We start from the raw sequence: 21,411 nt of genomic DNA, 5'->3' as shown, positions 1-21,411 counted from the left end.
TTTTATTTTGAAAGCCATGCCAGCGTGGGAGTAAATAGCAATTTATTTCCAGCTGGCACAGCGCTGGAAAACAAAAACTTATCCTTGATTTTAACGGAGACCCTGACAAAGTGTTGATGAAAATATGGAACAAAAGTGAAAAGGAACATTGATAGTTAACAGCTATTCAAAATGAAAGCTAAAATGTGCTGTTTTGAACTTCCTTTCATCAGGTGTACCTGAAATGTTTTCACTATAAATTACATTTTGCAGAGGAAACACATAAAATAAAGTTTAACCCTCTGTCATGCTGACTTGTCGGGAAAGGGTTAGGAAGTTAGGCAAAATTTTTAGCGAGGGAAAAACTGGCCATTTTCAAAGGGGTGTCTTGACCTCTGACCTCAAGATATGTGAATGTAAATAGGTTCTATGGGTACCCACGAGTCTCCCCTTTACAGACATGCCCACTTTATGATAATCACATGCAGTTTGGGGCAAAAACCATACAGTTTTTAAATGTGTTATTTCCATCTATTCTGAAATGGTGTTTGGATATTTCTTCATACTGGGGTCCCTAAACAGTCTTGATGAATACATTGGGTTTCACTGTAAAGCTGGATCCAATGAGCCCAATTGTATTCATGTGTGATGATGTTAGTCCCCATAGTAGCGAGAATTGTGAGAACTAGATTGACAATAAGGGGGTTTCTGAGCAGTTTCCAGAAAAGAAGTGCTCGACTGGCCAGCTGCTGTAATTCAGACGAGAGCGGAGCTGATAAAAACGTTGCTCCGTCAGTTTTTATTATTACCTTACACTCACAATAATGAAGCTTTACAAACACAGGTAGAGAGCTACATACAGGTTACTGAGGTTGTAACAGCAGAGAGAGGAAGACCGCGGGGCTGTAATAATCACTTTTCTATTTACAACAGTCAATAGCCGGTTAATTATGCTAGAAGTGGACATTAGTCAAAGATACAGCAGTAAAGGACAGTGCTCGGTCTCTATCAATGAAAACTAAATGTGATTTTAATTGGCGTTAATGTATGATACAATGTAATATTACCACAATGTGCAAAGCATTTCTAATGTATTATATTGATGTTTATCATCAATCTGGAAAGTCTCACAACTAATTTCATAATACAGTGTTATTTGATTGAAATATATAAGTACAGAAAAAAAAAAGCATTCACATCTAAACGACAATGGCGGCTTCTGAATAAGTTAGTGTATATGTTGCAATAGCATCAATTATATCAGAACTGGAGAATATTTCTTCATTGAAAATAGAGAAAAAAACGGCACTGAAGGCTTTTCTCTATGAAAAAGACGTTTATGCTTAGCTTTCTGGCGATCTCCCTCCAGCAGCTGCCTCCTTATTTAGGTTTTTGTAGTAAAATGAGGAGGTATCGTATAGATAACTCCTCATTTCAACTTCATCAATCAGCCGCTCCTGGTCCATTGAGGCGATTTCAAGGGGAGCGAAAGGAATACATAGAAACAGCTAAGTTAAGCTAAAAAACGGCCTGCCACGTTGCGCTGCGTTGCTCACTGCCAGGACATCCCAATAAAAAAAGGTTCTTTATTAGTGTTATTGAATTTGCAGAGCACAAGATCTGTAGGATAACATTTGTCCGCTGAGTCCAGGGCAGGCTGTTAAGTTAGCGTTGATCAATTTGGCACTTCGGCTGCTCTCCGTGGCGCTGATCTAAGGCTGGTTTTGCAGGATGGGAGTTGCATGATGAGCCTCTCCATGGTGGTACAGCAATTGTCTGGAGTGGTCGTGTTTGTACTTGCGTGTGTGCGCATGAGCATGCGCTTGTGTTTGGAGTGAAGGCCCAAGAAAAAAGTTTGCAACAATCACAATTATGTTACACTGCTGAGTCCAACTGACAAAGACCAGCGCTAATAACCACACCCAGTTATAGGCCTTTCACACAGAACGTGGTTTGCGCTGCGCTCGCCGCTGGGTTCACAGTGCAGTGTGCAGTTGTGCCATTGCCCCATTCTGTGTGAAATGCCCTGCACAGTGAAATTATTAGCAAAGAGTCGGTGGTAACTGAAGCACATTTATAGAGATTGGGATATTTAATCCCAAATAGGGCTTTTCTTTTGGGCATGCATCTCTGCAAACTGTTGGCTAGTTAGTTTGTGTACAACACACAGTGCTGGCTGCAAACAGGCATGAGGCCGTGTGCCGCAACCTGCCGTAAAAAGCCCAACTGAGACGCATATTCTGAATGTGCTGTACACAAGTGAAAGAATGTATCCATATCCCACATGTCTTTATCAGAAAATGCTCCATTCAGAATAAGGCCTCATTCAGAATATCCAAACGGAATATACTGCTTACATGATCAAATTTACAATATTGTCATATTTGGAATAATAGTGGAATATCAGTGTGCATGAAGATGCAGTGTTATAAGTGTTAAGTAAATTGCCACAAGAGTGGATTAGTAAACTGTTAGAAAACAATATGAGAATGCAATAAAACTATGAATTAAAAAGCTGACAGCTCCTCTGAACTTCTTGTGATGATCTGGTGAACTTGCTGCCCTCACACCAATCTGAAACTCTCTTATTATAGCTGCCATCACCAACTCAATATTTTAGACATATCACATGTGAGAACAGGGTGTTTCTGCTGAGAGAGGAAACAAACCAATAAGAGTTTGTTTACTTGCCTTGCTGCCAGTTATCAAGCTTTAAGTGCTCCACTAATAGGAGCAGTGACACCTCTGGGACCCTCGTAATAAAGCAGCAGGGTTTCACACAGTCTCACAGCAGCTTCTGTCCTCGAAGATACAATTCTAATCAAAGGCTTAACTTCCACTTGTAATTTCAAATGTCTCGTATCAGATCAAATCCAGATGAGGTTGAAGACACTTATATGTGTCTCACAGATCGGATTACAGTCCGTCTTTGTTTTCTGGGTTGCATGTAAATTAGGGTCGGTCCTCCTCCTGTCCACAAAGAGGTGCTGATGCACCTGAAGCTGTTTGGTAACTGACAAAAACAACAACAACAACAGCAATGGTTTAGCAGCGAGCTAACAATTATCCATAAGCTAACACAAACACATGGAGGAATGACGTAGTTACACTGTTGGAGGGGTAAAGATTACCTATGCCAGCCCGGTCGAACAAAAAAGGCCAACAGAGTCTCATGGCAGTTCTTGAAATAGTCATGAAATTGAATCTATTTGATTCATGTACATAGACACAAATTTCCCTTTTTTTTCCTCGTAACACTCAGCACGACTTTCGACAACGTATTTTTTGTGCGTTTTCCTAATGTCCAGCAACACTTGATGCACATGTCAATTTCCGCTCCAGTCTTTGCAAAATAAAAACTACTTAGTTAGGTTTAGGAATAGATCGACTTGGTTTGCGTTAGGCAACAAAATACTTAATTAGCTTTAGGAAAAGATTACTCCAGAAGTACGAAAGTTACGTGAAAAATAAATCAATGTTGACTGCTGGTTTCGCATGGGACACAAATACCGGTCTCCTGGGTAAAAGTCCTGTATTTTCTAACCCACCCATCCACCCTGACCTCCTCCATATGGGGTGTTCTCTGCTCTTTAAACTTCCCGGTTCACAATTACGTGGATTACGTACAAATAGATTTCGTGCTAACCATCACGAAAAAAAATTAAATTCATGTCTATTTACACAAATCCATACATTAAATTTCTTGACTATTTCACGAACTGCTGTGAGACTGGGCTGAAAAGGTGTATGAATGACACGATAATTTGCAATAACAATGCAATAAGAATTCTGTTCTTGCTTTTGGTATGTTATGTGTACGTCATGTAGTCTATACTGACTGCAATGTAAATGCATCCGCATAAATATGCTACAGTCAGAGCTAGTGACGTAGAATAAAAAATTGAGAAAGACTGCTTATGCTGGGCAGGAGGGGAGGTGGATGGGTCCAACAAACACAGGACTTTTAACCATACCGGTGTCCAAGACCGGTATTTTTTTGTGACGTTTGTGAGATGTTTTTCTGACTTGTTACGTTGTTTCTGTACATATTTTACTTAATTTATGTACATATTTTACGCCCATCCATGATGTTATTCCTGAACCTAACTAGGTGATTTTGTTGCCTAAACCTAACTGCGGATGTTTTTTGTTTGTTAGTTTTGTTGCGTGGTGTAGAAATGACACAAAAAGGCTAAAATGCATCTTTTAATGTCCTTGTAATGTCGTGCTATTTATACGCCTTGCATGAGATTGGGTTGGCGGAGTAACAATGACCTATGCGTCGTGGAGAGACAAATGCATTTACATCATTTCAACACCTGACTTGAATGAGAGTCAAACCTCCTCCAGAGGTGTTTTCAATATGTCTTGAATGCTTATTGTTTGCATTTACACTGAGCTGTATTCACATCGGATCTTCCAGAGAAGAGGAAGAAGAACAAGCAGAAGAAAAAGAAAAAAGAAGAGGTATAACGATGGCAGTGTCTTCCTGTACACTGAAGCCACCATCAGTCTTGAAGTTAGATGTGTGTCTCCACACTCCAATGTTGAGTGAAGCTGCCACTCTGACCCTGTGATTGCAACAACTAATCAGAGTGTAATTTGGCTCGCTACATTTCCTCACAGACGTCAGGTAATTGCAGCACATGCATAATGAAGAAGTCTCTGAAGAGAACCGGGAGGAGTTTCATCTGAACTCTCTGCTGCCGAGTTATTGATTGAACAACCCAGCTTCTCTCTCTCTCTCTCTCTCTCTCTCTCTCTCTCTCTCTCTCTCTCTCTCTCTCACACACACGCACACACACACACACCTCCGTCGTCTGCCTTTTAATGACGCCATTAATTGGCGTTCCTCTCTGACTCCTCTCGTCTTTCACAGCTCTCTGCCTCTTTCACTTTAAGTGCCACCTTCCCGTCTCTCTTCTGTCAAGAGGACTTTTCATGCTCTTAATTGTGACACAAACAACAACAAATAATGACTGTGAAGCTTCCCTTTGACTGTAACTGTGAACTTCTACTCTGCAGAGTGATACATTTTCAGTTCTGTTGACAATTGATCTGAGAGAAAGCTGGATTCGAGCTGGGAAAAACCATGTGTTCTGTTGTTTACGGTGACAGATCAGAACACATTAAAGTTCATACAAGAAATAATGATGTGGAAAACAAATATATTCACATACAGTAACTAAATTGGGAAACACAATACACAGAAAATGAAACGCTGAAATAACTTTGATATTAAGGGCTGTCAAAATTAACGTGATAATGCAAATTAATTTTAACGCCATTCATTTCTTTAACGCATTAACGCAACTTGCGATTTTTAGGTTGTAGCGGGCTCCATTTTAAAGCTGGAGTGAAGATACTGGCATCATATAAAACCAGAAAACATTTGGTCAAAATAAACTCTAATTCACCAAATTAGATGTTTTTGAATTAGCTGCTACATTCTCTCCTCAAAGCCACCAGACTCCATTGACAGAAACAGTCATTTTACCTTGCTAATTATTGTAAAACATGCTTCATTCAAACTCGACAGAAACAAAACTCACGGAAACCGTCTGTTAGTTTTTCCACTGTTCCAACAATCACCAAATCTGGTTTGAGAGACTGAATAACTAACAGATGTGACATGGCAAACCAGAAAAAAAAAAAAAAAAAAAACTGAAGGGAATACTCGCCTACGGGAAATGGGCCCATTTTAGTGTGTTTTCCCATGTTTAAAAAATGTTGTTGCAAAAAAGGTAAAGGTAAAAGTAATTGTGGAAAGCCGTGTCCCTGCCCCCTGCCATTTGTGACCGAAAAAAAACCAAATTGTCGAATAAATTCTGACGTAGCAAACATTTAACTCAAATGGCTAATCAGCTGTTTCCGCGGTCGGCGTCCTCGTATATTCCCATATCGTACAAATGCTCATCTTTGTCTCCAGACAACATGAAACATGGCCAATACTGTGTGCCATGAAATAATAATCACACTCGAAATCCACAAAATCATCCTGAAAATGAAGAAAACTGTAAACAATTGTACGCGATTCTATGGAGCAGAGACAGATAGTTGTTGGACCCTGGTTGAAGCTGGCTCATGCTACGCTATCATTGGCCAGTCTGCGTTCGAGGGGCGGGAGTTAGTGAAGGGTGAATTGGAACAGGGAAATCAGAGTGAGATTCAGCATCAACATGTTACCTTTGGAGTCTCTTTGAGAATTTAAGATGACTCACTATTGGCTGAGGTCTGACTCTAACTGGTGACCTAACACATCCTGTCTTTCCCTTCCCCTTTTCTTTCCTGATAACAGAGTAAAAGGACTTCCACCATGCTTCAAATCTGGAAAGGCAGAGGGTACTTTCACACAGATGAAAAGACCTTGTGAGCCGAGGTCACTCCTGGGCAGCAGCGCTGTTCGCCGAGCGCGAGGCAGCGATCCTAGAATAGGCTGTGACGTGTGTGCAGTTATCACTGCTGTGTAGCGACCTGCTCTGCTAGCCCTCTCACCTGCGGGGCACAGGGCAGTGTTAAACCATTTCCATGTCATCGTAACCTCTGTGTGTGTATATGTGTGTGTGTGTGTGTGTCCCATCAAATCCCTGCTACAACATGATCGCTGCTTGCTGTGGCTAGCTTCACGAGTAGCCATCTGGTGCTGAGAGGCCAACCTGTTTCCGCTCTGCCCGTCCAACTTCACGCTCTGCAACCCAAAACTAACATGTAGTGCTTTTCTGTAATGCAGGCGCTGTAATGTGAGTTTTGGTGGGCACTGCCCTTTAGGATTCAAAACACAACAGGGCTGTTGTTCTCCAGAAGATGCTGTAATGTAGAGTTTGTAGGCTGGTTATAAATGTTTCTTATGCATATAAAGCAGTGGGCAGGAGACACTATGGGTGTAACACAGTCTGTATTTGTTTATGTCACAAAAATGTCTATTATTCAAATGAATGCCAAAAGTAGTCTGCTTCATTTTCCATGGTTAACTGTTCTCTGCTGCCTAATAAGCATTTTGTATTCATTGTTTTTGCACTGTGGTTATATGCTCTATATTGCACGTCTTAATGCAAATATTTGTACATATTTCATAGTTTTTATATTCTTATTTTTATTTTTAGTACTTATATTTCTTTACACATATTTTGTTTATATTGTAGCATTATGTACATACTCTTTAATTTCCATTTTCTTTGAGTTCTTTATGTTTATACAAGAGCAACTGTAATGCCCCAATTTCCCCCCTCCCCCAGGATCAATAATGTATTTCTGATTCTGATACACTCATCTTATATACACAGGACGTAAGTTTAGTTGACGACAAAATCCTACAAAATAACCGTAACCATGTACCTGAATTAACGCTGTAGAGCTTCATCCACCAATCACAGCTCACCATGCAAGCAGCCGGCTCATCTGATTGGACGACCCACTTTGTACATGTTTTTTACTTTTTCTGTTTTTAATGTAGAACTCCACTGAAAAAGCTAAAGAGTTTTAGTCTTTTCATCACTTCATGTGTACTTTATGTTTTACTTGAATTACTTTGATATTTTTATCATTGGTCATAAATCATCACTTTTATTTGATGCACACATTCAAAGAAAAACAAGTAAATCTAAATAGTGTCTAAATAAAAGCTGTAACAATTAATGGTGGAAATACACAGGAGGTTAAAACAGAATGAAATACAAGTCAATTTTTTTTATGTTTTTACATCATTCTGTATTTGAAAGCTGTAAAACTCCAACAGTTTCTTAAACTAATCTGCGTGTTGATGTGTGCAGCGTGCTGTTTTGGGGGATATGAAGAACATCATAATGAATCTGACAGAAAATCTTTGCTAAGGGCCCATTTTGCTCATTGAAGTGTGCAGCTAGTTTTTCTTTAAACGCTCCCAGAGGCAGAAGCTGTAATCATCGGTAAGCACCAGCATGCCCCAGTACTCCTGGTTAGAGCATGAGTGTAGATGAGAGGCTGTAGTGTGTGAATGTGTGTGTGTGTATGTGTGTGTGTGTCTAAATGATCAAACCCTGTTCATGAAGGAAAAGACTAAACTGAGGAGACGGTTAGAGCCAGGTGGAGGAGGCAGCTGTGCTAACGTGGGATACTGTTACATGTAGGGAGGTTGTGTGTATAAATTTATAAATTAAGCTTTTTCTCTCAGTCTCAGCCCTCTTTTCTCGACCAAACTTTGAGCTTCTGCAAAACGGTCTTCAGAGTGTGTGAATCTTAAAACTAGGGCTGTCAATTGATTAAAATATTGAATGGCAATTAATCGCAAATGAATTGCTCAAATATGCTCAAATCATAACATGAGAAAATTCAAGCCCGACAGCTGTCAGTGTGCTGACTTGACTATGACTGGCACCAAACTGCATGTGATTAACATAAAGTGTGCATGTCTCTAAAGGGGGAGACTCGTGGGTATCCATAGAACCCATTTTCATTCACATATCCTGAGGTCAGAGGTCAAGGCACCCCTTTGAAAATGACCATGACAGTTTTTCCTCGATCAAAATTTAGCACAATTTTGGAGCGTTATTTAGCCTCCTTCGCGACAAGCTAGTATGACATGGTTGGTACCAATGGATTCCTTAGGTTTTCTAGTTACATATGATAATAGGATCTCTAGCTTTTGAACTGACACTACAACTAGAGCCGACGGTGACGACACACCGCAAAAACTAGTCCTACAGATGCTCACCGACGGCCCCAAACTGTCCGACAGCTGACCGTCGGCTTGGTTTGTCAGGGCCTTAAAGCCATTAGGGAACTGGGTATTTGGGTAAAGCAAAAACAAAGGAAAAAAAGTTGAAACTACCAGGGCACTGTTAAGTTGGACATTTTTTAACATTCGAGGGATATTCTGGATGCAAACCATGTTAGAAAACAGCACCAAACCTGTGTCAGTGTGTTTAATTTCCCTCATTTGTTCTTTCCTCTCTTTTGGTAGTTTTCTGCAGTACAAAGATAACACCCTCTCCTGGGGGTTGTAGTCTATGTTGTCATTGTGATGAGAAGGAGAGGAATGCAACGGAGAGCTGATCACTAGAATGACCAAAGCAGGTTAATAACGGTTTGGATAGATTGCTTCTTCCATTAAGCCCATATATATACTGTATATATATCACGATTCAAATCTAACAGCGTTTTTCCTTTTAGTATGGCGTTGTTCTTCTTAAATACTGACTTTTTTTGAGAAGGGTGAAGTACACAGTCTTGTAAACAAATGTATTGCCTCTGCTGCATTTTATTAGATCCATAGAAGCGGATGTATTTATACCTGATGCATGTCTCAGTATATACGTGAGGCTAGCAGTTCAGTTGTGCAAAGATCCAAATGTTGCTCAGAGGTTTTGTGAAGTGTTTGGGGGAATCTACGAGTGGGTGCATATTTTTGCTCACACGGTATTTGGTGCTGCAGGGTACGTGATTTATCTCTCAGGGTGTGTAGTGCTTGTGTTGCCGGGTACAGAGCCTTTGTGAAGTGGTGGGGGAACGCACACAAAAAAAGGTGTTGCCGCCACGAGCCGTGTAGCTGCTGAAGATGTTCCGTTTCACAAAACTGTTAGACAAATGTTTTAAGAGGTTGTAGCGGTGTCTTTAAAATGAAAATATATACCTCACTCGGGGGCATTTTACCATCTTCCCTCATTTTATTTTTGAACATAAACACCATCTCTGAATGTGGAAGCCTTGAGTGAACGGCACAATCTGGAGCCCTTCGGAGATTTCCTCTCTTAGCGGGTTGATGATGAAACATTTCCACCCACGGCCAATTGAATTGAAAGGCTCGAAGGCAGAAGTGCTCCTTCACGCTCCTGAGGGAAGCTTACCTCTTCAGCTAACACCGGCTGGATGAGGCAAGCTTTAGGTCCCAGAGTTCATTTTAACAGCGCGGGAAAATATGTGCTTTGCAAACATGTGTCACGCTCATACCGTTGGATGTGTGTACTGGTGAACGGAGTGTTTGCTCGGGGCAGGCTCTATATGGCTCTGCACTCTGCAGGTCTTGCAGCAGAATTTATTAGCAAGTTTCAAGACTGTGCCTGAAAAGTGAGCAAACAAAACATCCTCTTACGCATGACTTGACCACAGTCTCATGGGTGTGTCACAGAGAAACAGATGTTGTCTGTGCTTGTCCAGCTGTGTTTACATTAGGAGTGCAACACAAAGCTACTTTCTATCGGTGTATGTCACAAAGGTTTAGCTGCCAACAAAAGAATATTATCTTTTCTGAATACATCAAATAATAAAGCGTGATATGTGTTTGAACCTCACCTTCAAAAAACGGAAAATAACTCTAAAACGTTTCTGCTACTAATATGACTGCAAACAAATCATATTAATCAGAGTGCATCATCCGAGTGACATATTTGTGTCCTTTTACACTCCTAGTTTGTGTGCATGACTGTATGTACAGTATATACATATTAACCATACACTGTATATAAGAAGTGGACGTAGTCACCGTGACATCACCCATTGGTTTGTGGACTGCTGTTTTGAAGCCTCTCGTTCGTCATTTTGGCTGTCGCCATCTTTGCTTTGGCCATCGCCAACCTGTTTTTTTGGCCGACACCATTTTTGTTTTTGGTCATTGCCATCTTGGTTTTTTACTATCAGAAGTGACATTTTTAGGCAACCAAAATGTTACAATTAACTTTCAAGAACTGAAAACACACTGTGAAAGGGTTAAAATTGTAAGATGAAAACACGGACAACTCCCAGACCTGTCAATCACAAAAGCATCCCCGGCTTGATGGTCTATGTAACTCTAAATGGGACCATAATTTACTAAATGAACATCATGCTGTATTGAAGAAGACTTGAAACTCGAGATTGAGACCATAAACTCATGTTTACAATATTAACTGAAGTAATATGTTGGATTCCGGTTTTTGCGTCAGAAAGGGCATCCGGCGTAAAACTTATGCCAAATCAAATATGCGTATCATAACATCTGATTTCCGTACCACGTTACCAAAAAGATGGGAACAGATGTTCCGCTGCGGCGACCCATTACGGGAGGCAATAAATGGAATAAAATAGAATAAGAAGTAGTAAAATAAATCAAGTGAGAAGTAGGCTCATTTCCTCATAGACTTCTATACAATCAGACTTGTTTTTGCAACCAGAGGAGTCGCCCCCTGCTGGCTATTAGAAATAATGTTTAGGGCTCTGCATTGGCTTCCTTTTCTCAGAACTGGCATGATACACAGTATCTCTGGTAGAAATGCTACCTTAGATGTGTTGTGGGACTGGTGCATCGGTGCTTCCTGGAGCAGTGTGGAAGTGTTTTCAGAGATCTTGTGCTCATGCTGATGATCTGTGTTTTGAGCTCTTTCTTAGCTATCTCATGTGGGGTAAAATGTTTCCTTGTAAGACACAGTTCTTCACTGCTGTACAGGATAGTCCAAAAACTACAAAACAATAAGTAGCCAAAAAAACAGAAGCCATGAGGGGTCACAGCTAAAGCTGCAGCCAAGCTCCGACTCTAAGGGCCAAAATTAAAACAAACTGCCAAGGGCTCTAGCAACAGCCAGAACTGCTGCTGGGGCCGCAGCCAGTAAACAAGAGAAAAAAGTCAATTACTGGCCCTAAATTAGCTGTGCCTTGAGTGGGGACAACAATGGGAAAAAATCGTTTAATGCCCTTATTTAAGATAAGACTAATCCTTGGTTTGAGAGGAAAACAGAAGATTGTGAGGTGAGAGTGGTTTCATACGAGGACGGAAGAGGAGACAAAAACAAGACTGGTAATAAGATTTACTTGTGGCTTTCCTACATGAACAGGACAATGGTGATGCACCATCGAAATATAAATTCATGTTTTCATACTATTTTAGAAAACAATCCACATAATATGTTGGAGCCATATTTATGTAGTGTGCCATTACACTCTTTGGAGACCCATGCTAACAGGGGTGGATTCATAATTCGGGGGGTTTTATGGATACAATCATTTACACCTCGGCAATTGAAAAATCACTAAGTACAATTTCTCAAGTATTGAAGTAACCGTTTTAGATCTAAATAACAAAGTATATTGTAGTTATAGCCATTAGGGACCCAGCAAAAGAAAGAATTACAGTGTAATCTAAAAAGAGAAAAAGTCAACACTTGGAGTAGACGGAGGAGGTTTCGGGGACACTTTAAGGGCAGAGGAAGGTAAAGTAACAAGGCTCGTTGAACAAGTGACAGTTCAATGTAAGAAAAAAGAAATAAAAGATGTAATGATAGAAAAAGACTTTGGTGTGAAGCAGGAGAGAGGATGCTTAGCATGATCAGTGTCAGTGGCTAAGCGTCTCCTCCTCCCATCTCTTTGCCGTTTGTCAGATTAGTGTTCAGTCTCACGGCAGAGCCACACGAATCCATTGTGACAGGCTGCCAGAGAGTATTCCCACTGAATTAGATACGTTCTCCAGGAAACAGGCCATCCAGACGCTGTTACAACGGAGGCCAAGCAGGGCCAAAGAGGGCCACACACAGGCTCATACACGGGACCGTACACAGGGCCGTATACAAGCTCATACACAGGCTCATACACAGGGCCGTACAGGGGCTCATGCACAAGACCTCACAGGGCTGAAATCACAAGGATGAAATAGGTGACGACTGAAACCATCACCGACAATTTTGATTATCAATTATACTAGATTATTTATCTATTCAGCAAAAATGTCCAACATTTATCTGGTTCCAGCTTCTCCAATGAGAAGCTGCTTTTCTCTTTCTTATATCTCAGTAAACTGACTATTGGTTGGACAAGACATTTGAAGACCTTACCTTAGACTTTGGGAATTTATGGAGGACATTTTTCACTTATTATTATCTGACCTTTGCAGCCCTCATCAGTCTCTCTGTCTTTTGACCTGTAACAAGATTTCAAGGGCCTAGCCATGTGCCTCTCTCGCACTCTCTTTCTCTTGCAGACTGCATTGCGGAGAGTCATGTCGTCATTTACCGATGCCTTGCGCAGACCTTGAACGAACTGCACAGACATAAGCGCCAGTCAGGGCAGAGTAGCTGACGCATGTTGATCCTGGGAGCGGATGTGATAAAATAAGTGTTTTTCTGAAGTGTGTTGACAAGCCACTGCTGTGTGGAGTTTTTTACAGAAAACAATAGGGCACGGCCATGCGTATCATACGCTGTGTGTCATACCCTGTAAAGGGGAGCGAACTTCATTTGGCAACACGCTGCTTTCAGCAGGTCACCAACCAGACAAAGATATTACTTTGGAGAAGATAACATTACAGTAGGTCAGAACACATTTCAACTAACTAAACAGTTTGCATCACAAACATGAGGTCAAGCAGAATCAAGTGCAGGTGTGTCTGTGATTTGTCCAGGCGAAGTACAGACACTCTCCTAAACCCTCCTGAGATCTACACGAATCACGCGTCTATATTTTACATCCAAAACGGCACATTCTGCCGAAAGCTGACGTGTTTGCACTACAGCTATGATGTATACACAACAGAATAGTTCAAGTGTAGCACAAAACTAACAGAGCAAACTAGACTGGTGTTGATGTGAAACACACTGGTAAACTAGTCACAGTTAAAGCACCACTGTTGCGATAATAATGGCCTGGATAGCACTAGTTCTCTAATACACTTGCTAATGCTGCATTACAGGACGGTTACAACAGCATGAGGCTCCATTCAGTTTCCACAGTTAAATAACAGTAAGAGATGTTGACAGCAGAGGCAGCGGTGCAAGATAAATAGTCTCTAATTATAAAGCATCACTTATAATATGCAGCGCTGTCAGACTCAGGAGATCATTGTTTGGAGGATGAGCTGCTGTTCCTGGACACATTCATTTAAAACTCTCTTTGTCAAACTGTGAAACTTCAGTATCTTACATTAAGTCTTCATTTTTCTGTAAAATGCTGGTCATGCTGCATCCCCTGTGGGGCATTCGTATGAGATTAATGTATATAATTTTGTCATTTGTCCTCTGCAGCTAAATATTGCTTTTTTACTGAACAGTGAAAAGATGAACTACTGTGCTGTCTGAGCAAACAGACGGTGAGACATCCAAGTCACTATGTACTATGTACTTTGCACCATGTACCGATCAAATTTTGGTGCAATATAAAATGTCATAAATGGAGTAATACTAACCCTCTATTCTCATGTATTTTCAACACATTCTCACTCTAAACCCGTCAAATACCGCCGTTTGGTCAGTGCCCCTCGGCATCGGAGAAAGACGCACGGTTACCTCTCTTGCGTTACTTTTGGACGGACTGGGGACAGCGTGACAATATACGTTTGTTATATACATACATAGTGTCCTTCCAAAATAAACTTCCATTTTCACAGGAAGTTAGGTTCACAACCACTTAGGTGGGGTTAGGAAACGGTCATGGTTGACGCTAACTTCACTGACTAGCGACTCACAGAACTGACGATACAAACGAGTTACCTTACGAGTTGACTAAAGACATGACATGGCATGGCATGAAAAAACAAGTTAATGTTAATTTTGACGAGTTGGGAGTAAGAAGAGATTGGAATTTTGCACCTCAAGTCTATAGCCATGAAATGTTGTAGGAGTCGAACGGACATTCCCATTCAAATCAACATTATATGTACCTTTGCAATAGCGACCGTCGTAGCGGCCTGACTTCCACATAATCTAAACCGACTTGCAGCAAGTTGCGGACTCACTGAGGTGAAGTCTTGCAGTAACGCCGACTAAACGAGCAGTGGAGTAGTAACGTTACGAGGCACATAGAAAATGTAAATGAGTTCAGTTTAACAACTTAATGCTTCATCCACACACTCTTGTCACAGTGGAGGGAAGTACATTGCTATCGCCAGATGAATGAAAATTTTGTTCGGCTTCTTTTCTGTAACCAGTGTGGCATTGGAGCAGACTGACTATGGGTTCTGTTGTCATCACAACACCTAACAACAATCGCCATTTTCTTTTGTACTAGTTAAATTACCAGTTCAATGACCCTTCTACTTTATTTCTGTGGTTGCCTATCTTTCATGCATAATATCAAGAATACGTATTTTCTCTGTGCTTACGGTGAGCTTACAGTCACTTCCTGTTTTCTCTGGCAAATGTGTGCAGGAGGACATCCATCTTGACGGATACTGATCATGTTTTAAACATAGTGCCAGATTAAAATCCACATCCTCCTATCTCCCGCGTACACATGGGTACACTAAACCCACCATCTCTGTGTTTCAAACAAAGAAGATGGAGAGGAGTGGGTGGAGGAGGGAGGGAGGGAGGCGTGTGGGCATCTACATCTATCCTCACTATCCTCTCTCTGGTTCATTTCCTCTTCCTCGTCTCTGCCTGCAGTCACACCGACAGTTATGTTTTCTCGTGACTGAGCCGCAGAGGAAGAGTTGACTTTGCTGCATTTTAGATTTGGTTTGTTTAGTCTCACACAGACTCAAATTTGTGAAGTGAGGCTTGAAAGCAAAAGTCGCACAAAGTTTGGTACCTTGCCTTCCTGTGAGGTGGAGGAGTCAAACAAAATCATTCTGGACTCTTATAGCTGTAGATAAATAGGCACGTACTGACCGGCCTCAGCATCCATACTGTGGATTAGTTAAACAGCAAAGGTGAGAGTTATGTGTTCAGATTGATTCCACTGTCACGTCTGTATGCTAAATATGAAACTACAGGCAGCAGCTTGTTAATCTAGTTTAGCATAAAGACTGGAGACAGGGGGAAACAGCTAGCCTGGCTCTGTTCAAAAGGGAACTGAAACCTACCAACACCTCTAAAAACCCTGACATACCAAGCCGACGGTCGGCCGTCGGACAGTTTGGGGCCGTCAGTGAGCGTCTGTCGGCCTAGTTTTTGCAGTGTTTACCGCACCGCTTCTCTAGTCTGCCTGTGTCAGAGGTTTTTCAGCCAATTCAGCGTGTTGAATCGCCGACGGAGCTCGTCGGTGAGAGAAATCACTCTGATTGGCTGTTCAGCTTAAACAAATCAGTGCACGAGAAGAGAAACGGAAGTGAAGAAAGCAAGCCAACGAGTAAAGTCAAGAGAAAAAACACAGAATGCTCTTCTAATTTTTCATCTTCATCTCATCTGATCATTCCAATACACGGATATTTCCATGACATGGCCATCTGGAATGAAACCAAGTGGTGAGTGATAGTGGCGTGAAAATGGTCAGCAAACGCCGCTTTGTTTTACATACGTATCATAAGAACAGCTTGTATATCCGTGTCTTTGGTCTTCAGTTTCTCTTTTTGAATGACAAATACAGACTATCATCACCTGCTGGTGTGAAGAGTTATTTCCTGTCACGCAGGCGCAGAAGGTACGTGCTAACTGGCCATCGGCTGTAGTCTTTGCAGTGTGTTCAAATGCAACTTGTCGGTCAAGACAAAGGCGACGTGAGGCGATGCAACAGTCGGCCTTCATCGCTGCTAGTTCTTTGATGTCAGCATGGTGTGTCTGGGCCTCACTGATTAACATCTTATTTCTCATTTCTCACAAAAGAAACATGCACACACTAAAATGTTTACTCTCATATGCAGTGAAATGCTGCACTCTCATAAAGGAGAGCAGCACTGCAACAATAACAGGATTGGATGGCTTTATTTTAGCCAATATTAAAATATGCCGTGTGGGATTTAAAGGTACATTTTGTAACATCTAGCGGTGAGGTTGCAGATTGCAACCTCTTCCATGTGCCAAGCGTGTAGGAGAACTACGGTGGCTGACGAGAAAACGCAAATGGCCCTCTGTAGAGCCAGTTGTTGTAAGAGTAGTGGAGGTCATTTGGAGAATAGCATAGTTAGTGTGTAGAGTGTGTGTACGTGAAGTGAGCAGTGTAGTAAAAGAAAGAGAGATTGTTTGCTGTAGAGCAGAAGACAGTTAGTTTAGCTCTGAGGATATCAAGTGAATGTTCAGTGGAAGTTGCAGTTTGTGCAGAAATAAATGCTGCAGCTCCTCAAGACCAACAGAGGTCTCCCGTGTCTTGTTTCCTGGCGGCTGAGTGGAGTAATTCGGGTTAACTCCGGAGCGAGTAATGTTATCGACTCCGGCCAAAGCAGGAAAAGTTAACACAGTGTTTTTTTCCGATCTGGGCCACTGTATTAACATGTCGGCCGGCTCCGTGAAGAGGACCCGCTCTGTACTGTATGTAGATATAAATGGCTCACTTTAAAGTAACAAAAACACGATAATTCTTAGTTTTAGGTGATCATACACTAAAGAAAACATACTTATTAATATTATATTGCATTTCTGTCAATAGATCCCCCATAATGTTACACACTGGTCCTTTAACAACTCAAATCTCAGCCTTGTGAACCCCTTCATGTGTAGCTCCTGTAGATGTACAGAAAAGCGTGATCAAAACTACTTATGAGCAAATTATTGTGGCATCTTGGTTCTTTACGTGGTATAAGAGGGCTAATACCCCAGAACCAGAACAACTCAGTATGTTTATGTATGTTTTCCAACGTTTTATAAAAATGCCACTATATAATAATGTGTTAATTTATTCTTTGTTGTTGTATACAGTCCATTGGTTTAGTAGTTTCTCAGCAGCCTGATATTAAAAGCTGGAGATTTGTGGATTAGAGGGCATAATTGACTCTGGGAAGTGGATCCATCTCAGCTGGAGGCCTCTGACTCAGCAGGGATCATCTGCCACGGGGGAAAACTTCCCACAGCCTGCAGCCTTCATCCTGCCTCATCTTCAACTCATTATCCACCTGCTTCTCCTCATCTCTGGCTATCTCCTTCTTCTTCTTCTTCCTGGATTTTAGCTCCTTTGTCTTTCCTCTGTCTCTCTTTTGTTTTCCCCATGTTCTTCCATCAGACTTTCATCCTCCAAACTCATATTTTCCATCTTTCCCTCGCTCTCTCTCTTGGGTTCAGTCTCAGCAATTAACAGCTACTGTACCATGGCTGTGTTCAGACAGGCTGCTCAAATTTGCATTTACATGACAAACATAAATTTTCAGAGGTCTGAGAAGACAATGAAAGGGAATGTGACATTTGCAGTCTGGATCAAAACCAAAAAAAAACTCACAGTAGATTTGAGAATAGATTTTGAATTATCTATAATCACAGTCTGATAAAAAACAGACTAGATTTAATGTTTTGTTCCTTGCTCCCCATATTGAAATGCATGTAAAATCACACACTATGATTAGTGAAGCCAAGAAACACTAACATAGAGGGAGAGTGTGCAGAGAAAAATGAGGACTGGATAAATGAGGAGTTTTTCCTTCCTCTCACTGCATACATTTCCATACTAACCTGTTGCAGGCACCCAGACTTCTTCACATCTGCATCGTTATTACACACTGACAACCAGTTATGACACCAAGTGCCAGTATGGTTTGAACATGCAGAAGCAAGCCAGTGACATGTAGCTGTGATATCAGACTGCCCCAGAGCCCTGAAGTCTCAAGGCTTACTGTTTGTTTAAAATGTGCAACACAAAGACATTTCCCAAATGTACCAAAGTAACTATGTTTCTGTTGTTAAGACAATTAAAGTCAACCTTTCTGGGTTTTATTACCGCAAGACATTTCAAACCAAATTGAAACAATAGAAATAAATGTACTGCCACAGATACTGTCCTGTACAACATGATTTCCCAGAAATACATGAAATGACCACGACCTTTATTGAATGGTGGTGGTTTGTATTGTGTTAAAAAATGTAATGTTGCAACCAGGGAAACAATTTAGGTTTAGGCAACAAAACAATGTTGTTAGCTTAAATAATTTAACGCATAGTTTAGGTATTAAAACTACTTTGTTAGGATTAGGCAACACAACTACGTTGTTACTTTAAGCAATTTAACATTACGTTTAGGCAATAAAACTACTTTGTTGGGTTTAGGCAACAAATATACTTGGTTAGGTATTGGAAAGAAAACATCAGGGTTAAACGGATTATTTGTCACGCAACTTCTTACGTAGTCACGTAAGTTAAAAAGATCAGTTTGGGTCAAAAGACCTTTGTTTGTTACGTAACTTCTCACGTAGTCTACGTAAGTTAAAAAAATCAGTTTGGGTTAAAAAAAACTGTGTTTGTTACATAACTTCTTACGTAGCCTATACGCAAGTTAAAAAAAAAACTCCCTTTTGGATTAAAAGAACTGCGTTCGTTATGTAACTTCTTACAAAGCCTAAAGAAGTTAAAAAGATCAGTTTGGGTTAAAATAACCCCTACTTCTAACGATAGTTTGTAAAACATCCTATCGGAGCCAATCAATGGGCCAAAACTAATAATCGGTCAACCTCTAATTGAAATGTCTGCAGACAAAACCTTCACCAAAGACTGACTGCAACAATGAAACTAAAGGAAACAAAAAGGAAATGTGCAGCACAATATCGTAAGTTCTGATCTTAAAGGGCCGTCTTGAGGAGGATCGTTGTGTCAAAATCTAATTTTAAGACCTTCTTTATTACAGTTTTGTGCTGACATGGTGCACATTGATACATTAAACTGTGTTTAATCAATTTACCACACAACCTTTGTGGCCAGGTAATGTTCTAGCAAAGACAATCTGTGCAGAGTGGGAGGAGATGATGGGAGCCCTGCAGCAAGTTAATCTGGTCATGACTCTCATCATAAAGGCACACTTCGTCCCCGCTCACCTTTCTGTTTTGTCTTACACACTCTGATGGAATGGGTCTGCTGCCTTTATACATGAGTTACCCAGACTGCCCGTCACGGCCCAGTATTTTCTCCTACTGTCTTTATGCCCAGAAAATGCCCATTTCCATCAATCACTTGTCAAAAACGAGGGTATCACAGAGCACATCGAAGGGAACAATGTTTATTAGTGCACCACCGACGGCAGATCCAAGGTTACACACTGAGCTGCTCCTGGCAGGCCTTGTGTTTCTGAAAGTGCACCGCATGTCTGTGAAATATGTTTCCGAGGCGAGGAAAAGGGCAGAAATTGATGTAACAACAAAACATTGGCAACACGATTAGCGAGGCTTTTAAACGTGTGCAGGAGGATTTTGATTCGTGAAAAGAAAATCTGATTTTGGCTGCTTCCCATTAAGCTCCTCACTGTTGTGTATCAAGAAAAAAAGAACAAAGGGCTCATGTTTTATTTGAAGTGAAAATCTTCATTTTAACTGAATTGCCACAGCAAAAGCAGTTTTATATCCTTGTCAACAATCTTTGTTTGATATGACAGCCGCGCTCCGAGGTGTCTGTAGTTACTAAACAGTGCTACAGATGCATCTTAATCTAAAGGCGGTCATTAGCATGAATACGGCAGACAGGAACATTCTGTGTATACTAGAATACAGCCGAAACATAAGTTATGTTTTCTCTGATCTACATTTTGTACATCTTTATGATGTCAGTGTCGTCTCTCACACAAGAGTCAAACAGAAGGTCAGTATTCTGTAAATCTCTCTTCACTGTAGTCTTTGGCACCTAAAAGCAGCGCTTCCCAATCTGGGGTCCGGGCCAGCCTGGGGAGCCAAAGATCACAGGGGATGTTGCGAAGATTTGTCTGCTCTGAGGTTGTCAAAATTAGATTTGCACATGTACAACTAAAATCATAATAACACACATACTGAAACAGTTATACAAAAGTCTAGATAAAATGATTTTAAAGCTTCTTTTTTTTTTGTTACTTAGTAGGCCAAATTGAGTTTGAACCCAGTATTTGTGCACAGTGTCAGATAAAGATCAGGCTACACAATATTTTCACAGCCGAAGTTGATTTATTAAAAAATAAAATTAACTAATTTTAATACACTGAATCACTTTGAGGATTTTGTTAGAGTTTTTGGAATTTTTTTTAGGGTTATGATGTCAGAAAATATGTAGGGGGGGGGTCATGTTATATATAGCTCACGTTATATATAGCTCACGATATATCTAGTTTGCTCACGTTATATCTAGTTTGCTTAATTTGTACTGGCTGCCGGCTGTAGCTTCATTTTTGCCGGACAGATATGAAAATCTAAGTCTCAGCAATAATCTGAATAATTTCCCAAAATGGCAAACTAAATATTGCTTTCAATGGTGTGGCCTGTTTCTGGTTGGTTACAGCTTCTATGACTAGATAAATATGTTTTGGACTTATATATTTACAGATGACAATTTTGCCTTTAAACTAACAACAACAACAATAAGTTTTTTCTTCATCCTTCAAGGAATACAAATTTAATAAAATCCCTGTATGCCTGACTAAGATATTAATTTAGTGCAGATACAGTAGTGCTGATGATGATATAAAATCATGATTAAAAAAGTTGTGTGCAATGTTTTGTCTTTGGAAACCACAAAATGGGAAAAAGTGAATGTTCTAACTGATTGAGCGTTCTGCTCAGTCAGACAACTCCCGAGATGAGAACATGAAAGTGTGCAAGCAACCAAGAAAGGAAGGAAAAAATAAGCACATTTTGACATATTCCTACAGGTGACCAGTTAGGTGACATGAATATAAAAGATTTGTAAT

The 21,411-nt window shown here is 40.7% G+C and overlaps 1 protein-coding gene across 3 annotated transcripts in view; it reads right to left on the bottom strand.

Moving 5' to 3' along the window:
* Nucleotides 1–21,411, bottom strand: part of LOC119485726 (metabotropic glutamate receptor 7) — a 334,706-nt gene that overhangs the window by 136,792 nt on the left and 176,503 nt on the right. The gene's annotated exons all lie outside the window — the stretch shown is intronic.

Source organism: Sebastes umbrosus, chromosome 1 (assembly GCF_015220745.1).
Source record: "Sebastes umbrosus isolate fSebUmb1 chromosome 1, fSebUmb1.pri, whole genome shotgun sequence".
NCBI lineage: Eukaryota > Metazoa > Chordata > Actinopteri > Perciformes > Sebastidae > Sebastes > Sebastes umbrosus.
Note: the sequence above shows the minus strand (reverse complement) of the source record. Positions and strands in the feature narration are given on the sequence as shown.